This window comes from Serinus canaria, chromosome 17 (genome assembly GCF_022539315.1).
Source record: "Serinus canaria isolate serCan28SL12 chromosome 17, serCan2020, whole genome shotgun sequence".
Taxonomy (NCBI): Eukaryota; Metazoa; Chordata; class Aves; order Passeriformes; family Fringillidae; genus Serinus; species Serinus canaria.
The window spans coordinates 1,152,944-1,163,710 of NC_066330.1; positions in this window are offsets into that span (position 1 = coordinate 1,152,944).

Below are 10,767 nucleotides of genomic sequence, written 5' to 3' on the forward strand. Positions count from 1 at the left end.
TTTGTTTTCTGTTCAGTTACATGTGTTCTGTTCATGTCAGTTTCTTGCAAGTTTCGGTATCAGTCTGTGTATTTCCGGAACTAAAGCTGTAACTTTTCTCTAGAAAATTCTTAAAATTGCTCCAGGTGAAGTTAGCCATGTACTGGCAAAGATTTTTTCCTGTAAAAGGTTCCTGTATTTTTCCCTTCACCAAGTGATTCTGCAGGTGGCATACGTGCAGACCTGTGTAAGGCCAAGGTTCCATCTTCGGCTGAGGTTCACCAGAGGCTCTCACAGCTCCGGCTGTTCCAGCACAGAGCCAAGTGCTGCGAGCGGCTGCTCGGGGATGTGTGATCACAGGGAAAGCGGCTGCAGAGCTCAGAAACACCGACTGTTCTTCCAGAGCTGCCTCTGCTCCAGGGCTTACTGAGACATGCTCTGAGTGCTGAAATACACAGCCACCTGCCAGAAAGGTGAGCAGGTGATGGCAGGTCACACTAAAGCTGCCCCTTGCCACTCTGTGCCAGGGCATCCAGCATTGCTGGCTAATGCCAGGTCCGTATGGGATGTGCAATTAGACACAGTGCCAGTGGCCTGAGCTGGAGGTCAGCTCAGTATGTGGTCAGCGTCACAAAAAAAAACAGCATTCTGGACTTTAGTTGCACTAAATGTTGCAAACACATGATAACTGTCAGCTCCTCTGCAGGCTGCGTGGAACAGCGGGCAAGAAAGCCGTGTCACAAAGGGGAGAATCTGGAGCTGTTTTCTCAGTGCCATCACCCTCAGGACTCGCCCCTTGCAGCCAGACTTGTCAGTTTGTTACAGACCTGCCCTCACCCCCTCTGGTGAGGCTGACCAAGGGCATGGCTCGTGTTGGCATTGATTTCCCCCGAAATTCCCCATGAGAACCCCAGGAGCAGCTGTAAGATGTTCCTCAGGTCTGCTCCAGAGAGGTGACACTGTCCAGCTGTCCACAGGCCACACTGGGCCTGACCTTCCCAGCTCTGCTAATCAGGGCCAGCTGCCACCAGCCCCCAGCATGAGGATCCCACTGGAGCAGTAAGGGAAGCAGAGAGCGATATCTGTGCAGGGGAACGACTGCTTCAAACAGGGACAAAATCAGAAAGCAGAAAATTAGAGCTTCAACCATAAAGTTCAAAGAACACAGGGAAAAAAGCATGAAAAATAATTTTTGACACTTTGAAGTAGAACTCAATTGTTCCATTAAACTGTATTTTTAATAAAAAATAACAATAACAGCATTCCAAATATCTATTTTATAAGCTTTACTAATGTATATTTTTTTAATACGTGTCAGAAATTCTTACTTGAGGCAAATGCAATATTTATAGAAAGCAAGAGACTTCAAAACAGCTCCAGAGACTTTAAGCTCTCGATTTATTCACAGATTTAGAATAACTCAGGAATACAAAATGACAAAATGTACATTTTTTATATTGTTTACTAATGTATTGTCTCTTGTCCCTGATCCGTCATTTTCCTGACTGGAGGAAACACATTCAGCTTCTTCACTCCCTTTAATGCTACACATTTCTGGAGGGAAATATTCCCATTTGGTGAAAATCTATCACAATTCTGTCTTGCAGAATATCACTCCCAGAGAATTATGTGAAGATCATTAATAAATACATTTTTGCAATGACAATCATTTCTTCTTTGGTCATGATTTGTATCTATTATTCGCTTCAGCCTCTCCAGTTCCCAGAAAAGGGCTGGTAAGAGTAAGGAAGAGCAGAACAGTGCTTCTGGCACATCTGGACATCTTCCATTTTCAGAACCAACAGTGCACAAATGCACATTGTTTAATAAATACATCTGTATACAATAAATACCTTCTCCTGTGTCCTAGAGACATTCTTCAGTCTGCAGGCACCTCTGAAAGTGCAGAATTTCTGCTGGTTCCTTCTCACCTTCCTCCTTTCAGTCAGAGGTGACAGGGGACAGTTTCACTGTGCTGCCAGTGCTGTACCCAGGAGTGGCACTGTCCCTTCCCCTGTTTTTTCATGATGTGACAGTGCACCTACATTTTTACAGCCAAACCTAAGCACTGATGGAACAGATCACTGAGAAATTTCGGAGCACAGCACAACATCACTCCAAGGAGGATGAAGGGGAAAGCCTCCAGGAGCCTTGCAGCACAAGCTGAACCTTGCTGTTCTGAGCTCTGGTGGAACAAAGTTGTGATGTTGGATAGTAAATACCTCATCAGTGAAATTTCCTATCCAACACTACTATCTTTTGCTCAAAACACGCAAATTCTTTTTACTCACTTATTTTTATTTCCACACCACGAAAGTTTCAGAATGAAAATTGTCTGATGTTCTTCAAAAAAGTAATCTGGCTTCTGATTTTGGGGTATAAACTTATTCTACATACTTCACTGTGTGCCTGCCAGAGGACACTGGGAAGCAAAGGAATTTGACCCACATACACAAATAACTATATATGCAGCACAACACGGATCTGGGCAGACACAGGGTTATTCTTCTTTTCCAGGAAAATCCTGAATCAGAATTAGTCACAAAGGCACGCTACCCTGGCAAAAGATAAGTCCAGAGCTCTCCCAAGTGTGTTGCTGCTGAATCAACAGTGAGAGCACTCAGGCAGTTCTGGGCTGTGCTGGACACACAGCCATAAACACTGGATGTTTGCTCCACACCCCACAGCAGCCACAATGTGCTGTGAAAGGTGTAACTGCTGAAAGATGAGCAGCACACACTGCAGAGCGTTTCTAGTCTTATTAGACTTGCCCTAATGTTTCTAACTTCTACCACTGTGTGAGATTTCTTTTGCTGTTAGAAGTAAGTGCTTTAAAAACTGATGCATTTGTATTCACGAGCCCACAAAAGAGTAACTCAAAGCACTAAACAGCAACAACTTAAAACTAAGTGCTGGGATTTTTTTTCCCTGCTGTCTCGACTGCAATTCCTCACACAGTGTCTTGAGTCCAGCAGCTGGGCTTTAAGAAAAACCAGAAATTGTCCAACGGCATGTGACAAAGCCATGAGAGTTGTCAGAAGTAGAGCCAGAGGGGTGGAAGAGACTGGTGAGTCAGCTTGTCACAGAAACATGTCTAGAGTTTAACTGGCTGTAAAACCCAACAAGGCCTATGTGTTCTGGGGCACCAGGCCAAAGCATGCCCAAGAGCCTCCAGCTCTGGATGACAGAAGCTCTACACACAAACAAACTGGGGCAATTTCACTACTGGCACCTGGTACACTCTTTGACCTGAGTTATTTGGTTTTATTTGTCCCAATACACACAAACCCACTGTTTTTCACAAAACCCAAGGACAAAGCTTTGATGACGCCAAAACCACCCCTATGTTCCCAGCTGCTGCAGGAGCAGTGCTATCATCAGGCCTTAGTGCAGCAACTGGATGGGGGAGTGGGGGAAGGCTGCTTGTGCTTTGGACATGCTGGATGGGCAGGACCCACCAGCTCCTGGGCCACAGGAGCTCCTTTCCTCCCTGCTACTTTGTCTTAGCAGGATCTCACATTCTTGCATCTTGCTCCAGCACTCATTCACAAGGCTGACACGTATGGCTGTACCCTGTGTGGCCCCTGCTAATTCATGACAACACTAGTGACTGACAAGAGCTGGCACCTTCCCCATCAACACACACTCTGGGCCAGCATGAGCAGCAAATCTCTGGTCGAGGAGTCTCTTAAAGAAAAGGCTGGAGTGAGTGCTTGTGGCTGCATCCTGCAAGCACTGCTCAAGAGCCTTGGCTCCTGAGGTTGAAGTATGTGATCTGATGTTAATATTAAAGTACAAATATGAATGCCGCAGCTAACACAGCCTGCTGCATGAGGCCAAGACGAGAGTTTGGAGCAGAGAAGTCCCTGCAGCCTATTAGTTCTGTGGGAGGCAGCAGCCAGGTCCTTGCAGATGTGTGCCCTGGCTCAGCTCCACACATGAGCACGGCGGGGCTGGCAGCTCCTCACACTCCAGACGTGTCACACACTGCTGGGAGCTTCTGTGCTGCCCACCCTGCCCTGCCCCGTGCTGGGGTGACAGATCAGCCAGGTGCCACAGAGGCACAGCCAGCAATGCAGGGAAAAGAGGTCAAGCAAGAAAAGAGGTATTTTTACATTTTTGTGTGTACAGACAACCAATAATTAGAGCTCTTGGTGTGTTCTATATTATCCCCTCTGGTGTCACTGTCTGCCCCTAAAAGACCAATATTTCCTGCTCTTCCTCTCTTTTCACAGAAAGCTGTAAGTGACATCTATGCAGGTGGGGAACAAATTTTGTTCCACCAACTTCTGACACATCAAACCTGACAAATATACAAGAGATGCAAGAGTAGCTAATGCTGTGTGCTCATTGCCTTTGTGCTATATCACCACTAAGGAGCATACAGAGGGGGCCAGTCCAGAGCAAAACTATTGTTTGCAATTGCCTTTTCCTTTTGACATTTTCATTGTATGTTCTTTTAGGATTGTAAATCTCCTGCGATGTCTTTACAACACAGCTGCGAGGAGGCAACATCTAAAAAGCTGAGGAAGAAAATGTCCTGCCACCTGGGATCAGCACTCTTCATCTCCCCAGTAACATTCAGGAGTCTTGGGCCGCTCTGGCTCTCTTCTCTTCCACTCTGATATTTTTCAGTCAATGCATGCCTGATTCTTTTTTTGTTCTTTCCTGAATTGCAGGTAGCTTTGAAAAAACACGCATGAACCAGCCCTGCCAGGTGAAAAATAAAGGCTCCTGATTGCTATCATTATTATTATACCACTAGACATTTTATTAACACTAAAGTGTGACATTTCCCTCCAAAGAAAGGCTTTCTCCTGCCCTTCTGCATGGCTACTTTATTGAATCCAAACTCCGTTTCCGAGGATCCTCACCTGTTTAAACGCTGCTGTATTTCTAAAAGCAATTTAACCTTTCATCTTTTATGGATGGATCCTTTTTTAACAAAAATCCTATAGGGCCATTTTTCTCCTCATCTCCTTGTGATCTCAGCGATATTACGTGATGTAGCTTTTGAAGAAGAAATGCCGAAACAGCAGCTTCACCACCTGCAGCTAATGCAGCAGGAAGACGGAAAAGGCAACCTGGAAAAATCCCTTTTCAACATTTCTCTCACAAGCTCCTGGTAAGAATCCCCCAAACCGAGAATGTCTCTTGCATAGAAATGAAGGGCAAGGGCTCGGGAAGGCGAGAGCAGCCTGGAGATTTGCCACTTTGTAAAACCCATCGGTTTGTTTTCCAGCCTCCATCCTCTCAATACCTCGATGACTCAGACACCACCCAGCTTTAATTATTTATTTGTGGCAATGAGTGTGTGTTGTCCAAGGTAACAGGAACTCCTGGGATGAAGAACACAACCAGGGCCCAAGAGGTGCAGTGTTCAGAGACAGAACAGTTTTCAAGGCATTGTTGGATGATTTTACTGCTTGCTTACTGCATGGCTCACATGGGACCCTTGGTTCAATAAAACACCAGACAAACTACAGACACCAGTACGTATTTTCCTCTACTAAATCCCCTAATTCTGGTTCAGTCCAGAGCACTCGGAGAGATTCAGCCTCTCTCCATGCCAGTCGTGTTTCTCCTTCTCCCTGCTCGGGTCTGTGCTCACTGCCCATCCCCCGGGCAGGAATACACCCCGGGGCCATGGAGCCACGGGCAGGTCTCTTCATCCTGCCCTCACTGGCCTCGACACTGGCACTGAGCATGGCCAGAGCCCTCGGGGCTTTGGAAGGATCCTCAGCAAATGCCAAGCCCTCCCTGGGCTGCTGCCTCCGCTGCTTTCCTGGGGCTGCCAGCACAGCCTGGCAGGTTGTCCTGCTCCTTCCCTCTCCCTTCCCTGTCCCTCTGCACAGCAGGCGCCAGTTTGTAGTTTTGAAGCTTTTGCTTCAGTAAAGCTTCTCTCAGTCACACCTGGGAACATCCTCTCACTATGGAAGGTGTTACTGTGCCTTTCACCCCCAAATGAAAGCCTGTGCAGCCTCACAGATGTGCCACCTCTAAGCTGCAGTTAAAATCTACATTTATCTGTAATTTACTTTATAAAACACATTAATAAAAGTAATTAAAGCCACATAGCCAGAGCATCCACCAGCCAAAGAGACATCATTAAGATTCCCCACACCTGAATAACAAGCAAGGAAAAACAACACAGGGATTTAGAGTTCAACTTGCAAAAGATAACACCATGCATTAGAAGCGAATGAGCCTCCCAATGGGAGCAGCACTAGAGAATGGAAAGAAAATAAAGTAGGGCAGTGTGCCAAATTCAGGAGGTTTTAAAAAAATAAGCAGCACAGCCATCACAAAAGAATCCCCATTTCAGCCCAGCATGGGAGGAAGTATGAACTGAAACCCAACGAGGATTTCCATGTTACTGTCTTAATTTGTAAAGGCTTTGAAAAATAACACAATGCTGAGCTGGTCTTTCTTTTTTGGGAAGAGGGGAGAGGGTCAAAGGGAACTGTATTGGTTATCAAATAATGACAGAAAAAGCTATTCTCTCTGGCTCTCCTAAACTCCCAAGTGACTTGAAGGGACACAAAACACATCCAAAGAAACCCTCACATGGGAAGGCAAAGCAAAGCCTGCACCTTTCCCCAGCATGGCGCTCTTGTGTAGCCGTGCCCGGGCTCCGTGCTGCGCTGACACACAGCAGCTGCTCCCAGAGGGACGGGGCTGCACCTTGAAACGGAGCCGGCCGCCTTTCCTCCCGCAGCAAGCCGGGCTGCGGCAGCCACAGAGCGCGGGGCAGGAGCGGCAGGATCAGACCTTGTGCGCTCAGAGCCGCTTCTGGCCACTCACCACCCCCAAGGGCTCGCACTTATCATTACTGCTGCACGCTGGAGGGAGTTTTTGCTCCCCACACCCACAGGGACTGGATGTGGAATCTTTTTGTCCATATTGTTGGGGGATGCCACATTCATCTCTAACTTTTTCTTCGCCTCCTGTTTTCAAACCTGTTCGGGATCTTTGCTTTTCCCCATTCTCACTCTGACAATTTTAATTGTACAAACCTAGCTTTTCACCTTTTGTTGCTCCACAGATATAGGAGAAGGCGAAATGCAGGTAGAGCACCACAAAAGCAAAAGGCAGGTGAGCTTTGAAGGAAAAGGGATCTCGGAAAGGGACAAAAAGGAGCATAGAAATGGAGGGTTGATCTCTGTTGTACTCACAGCATGGAGTAAGCCAAGCAACAGCTACTGTACCTTAACTAGGCAACCGGTAGAAAATCAAACCTTCCCTGTGATCAATAGGATAATGGTGAGAGTTTGATTAGCCTTGGAAAAATTACAATAAGGAGAGAATTTTTTCTCTCCATGGGTTGGGTGATTTCCCTGTGAAAGTTTTTACAAGAATGAGGCTGCATATAATGCGTCTTGTTAACCCAAATTACATGCACTCGAATTCCCTCTCTTTCCCCAAAGAAATCAGAGAAGAAATCAGGCGTGAAATGGCATGTGGGTGGGGCTGAGCCGAGCCAGCACCACTCTCATAATTAAATGAGACTCGCTGAGCCCCCACTTCTCAGAGCCTTTCAGTTCTGCTGGGCTCTGCTCAGTGCCCACAAACACGGGGCTGTACTACTTGTGTACAGGCTTTACACACTCTGTGCAGGCTCATCAGGCTGTGGGAAAGGGGGACCCTCTGGCCTTTGTCCAGGTCAGGGGACCCTCAGACCAGCCCTTCTTGCTGCAGGAGGTTAAAGTCTGCAGGAGTTTTGCAGAGCCTTGGCCAGCCCTGGCCAAGCACACAGAGGTGTCACCCTGTGCGGGCAGGGCCTCCTGGAGCCTCCCTATTGCAGTGACACATTCAGAACTTCCCTTCGTGTTTTTTCTTCTGCAATGAGGCTGCAAAAGCTGCTGTGGTTTGGGGGGAGGCGATCTCAGCCTGACTTTCCAGAGAAATGGGAGCATTTTCACCCCCAGGAGGTTCTTGTAGAGCAGACAGGGACTGCATCCTGTACTCAAAACTCCCTCAGGAGCCACAGCAGTGAGGCTGTGCTGTTCCTGTACCCCACAGCTCCCTGGAGGTTGTGCACTGAGCACTCATGGGCTTGGTGTCAGGTGTGGTTTCAGCTGAAGGGCCTCATGCTGGCCTAGCACACCCGTGTGACCCCTGCCTGGACTGCTGCAGTTCACTGCTGAGGTGTCCCTGCCCGTGGCAGGGGATTGGAACTATGGACTTGGAGGTCCCTTGCCACCCAAACCATTCTGTGGTTCTGGGATTATAGCTTGAACCGCAATCGGATGCACTTGGGAACTGTGATTCCCAATCCCTGGTATAAAATCCTAGGAATGAAATCTCTCTTTCCCAGGCAGCACAGGAAACAGTGCATTAGGTTGCTGCTATTGCTACCAAGAGTAATGGAACCCCTACTAATGTAAATATTACTGATCTGCACGGTGGTGGTGCCAGCAGAACTGTGGATCTCACCGTGGGGGACACCTGGGCCAGGGGCCTGAGCACACACAGCACAGAGCCCTTCACAATCCAAGGACACTCAGCCAAATGCAGGTGGAAGCAGCACTTCAGCCCCACTGCTGCAGCTGACAACAGAGCTGCCAGTAGAATTGAATGGCAAGATGGATGTTTGGTCATGAAATAAAGATGTTGTGACTCTTTGGCTTTGCCATATGTTTCCGTGTGTAGGTGTAGAGAGCTGCCACAGCTTCAGGCTGGTGCTGCTCCGACTCTGTGGCCCTGCTTGTCCCTGGAGCCCGGTGATCCCGCAGGGCTCGTGTGTCTGTTTGTGCCGCTGCTGTGCTGGCACCCTGCCTGCTGGGGCTCCTTCCTTCCCCGCTGCCTCCGCTCCCGGCTTTGTCTGTGCCGCGGGTGCCCTGGTGACGCAAGGCGAGGCTGCGGTTGCAATAACGAGCGAGTAAGAAAAGCCCCGGGGTAGCAACCTGGGACAATGCACCCCCCGTGCTGCCTTCCTCGGGGAGCAGGGACAAGGGACACGAACAAAGGAGCCTAAGGCAGAGAGGCAAGCAGGTGGCACTGGGGAGGAGGCAGGTGGAAGCGAGACAGCGGCACACAAAAGATGAAAAGAGGAATGTAAGGAGAATATGAAGCTGGAAGAGATGCTCCATCTGGGCCAAGAGAATGCTGGAGAAGGAGCCACGGTTTAGGCCTTTGCAACAATAGGTTGTGAGGAGGTCTGCTTGAGAGAGGATCAGCTCGCCTCCTTGACTGGCAGCTGCTAAATGTGTCAGTAGCTCAAAAGGAGATGTTTCCAGTGCTTGCACCTCAGGCTGCCCTGCTGATCTGCTGCCTCAGGTCAGGTATATTTTATACACTATAAAACAGCAGAATTTCCAACAGTTCCTGAGAATCTCCCCTCCTCAGCACTCATCAAAATGCACTCCTCATTCACAGTCTCCTTCTGACACTGGGAATATCTCAACCCTTAGCAACAGGTGATGACAGGGCATGACATGTTGTATCAGTGTTTCACTCTCTAGAAGATTAAGATTGGATTTTTCCCACTTTTGCATTAATGTCCTGTGAGATGCACAGGGCTCAGCTAGCAAGCAAAGTCTTGTGTTCCCTATACACAGATCTATGGCTGAGCTCTGCAACAACACAAACTGATCTGCTGGTATTCCTTTTATGTCATAATTCAGACCTTTACCGGGGGTCGACAGTGCAATGCTTTGACAATCCAGATGCCAAGCCAAGAACACATAAACTCATTTTTCATTCATGCCCCCTTAAAACTGCAGAGATGGTGTTATGGAAAGCACAGGCACAGCTGCTTTTTTTAAGAGATATTTTGTTCAATGCAGTAGGTCAGGTGATGATGCAGGGGTTCCCAGCCAGCTCCACCTGCCTGGCTGGGGGTCCCACCGAGCCTGGGGCTGGAGGCTGTGGGCCAGGGGCTGCTGGGGCAGGCACCACCTGGTAACATGGCCTGGCTACTCCACAGAGCTGATCAGGGGGTCACCGGATAAACCCCCACAATTATGTGCTGCAGGCTACTGCTTTTAGTCTTGATCTGTGTCCAAAAGCAGTAAGGACAATAAAGGAGTTGTTATTTAGGTATTTACTTCTTTTTCTTCATATATCCTAAACGTTCCTAGAAACTGTTAGGAAGTCTGAACACCAGCTTGCTTCCTGGTGCTGTGCCCCTGTGTAGAGGACTGTAAGCAGGAGCTGTGGGAAAGACTATGCTCAGTAGCAGGAGAATCTGGAGATTTGGTGTTAATCCAAAGAAATTGCTGCAGCTGGGCCCCATCAGCCCATTTTTGGAAATTAATGGAACGGTGGGGACGGACGGGTTTGGCCCACAGGACCCAGACAGGGGGATTTTGTGTGTCCCACCACAGGAGTTTCCCAGAGAGGTGACAGCTCTGCACACACGTGCTGCACTCCTGAGCACCCCAGCCCATTCTGCAGAACCCAAGCCTTGCATCCTCCCTGACGAATCCGTTTACTGGATCATTAGCAGTGATCAGCCATGCAAATGGCAAAAGAGTAACCAGTTATTAACAGAGGGCTCCTTTATTGTTTCTAAAAATAGGCCTCTGAAATGAGGTGTGTTCTTGTTCTCTGTGCACACATAAAGAGGAACTGCAGAGCAATAAACGTTAGTATTTAAAAACACCCAACTTAAGAAGGGCACTTTCACTATAACTTTCCTCTTTATGGAGGAATAACAAAGGATCCCTAAGCTGCTATGGTTCTACAGAGACTATAAAATGATTGTGAGTTTAACTGAATCTTTCCTGGGTTTGAAGGTACAAGATTAGTGTCTGTCAAGGGAATTGGCTTTGTTAATACTTGAGG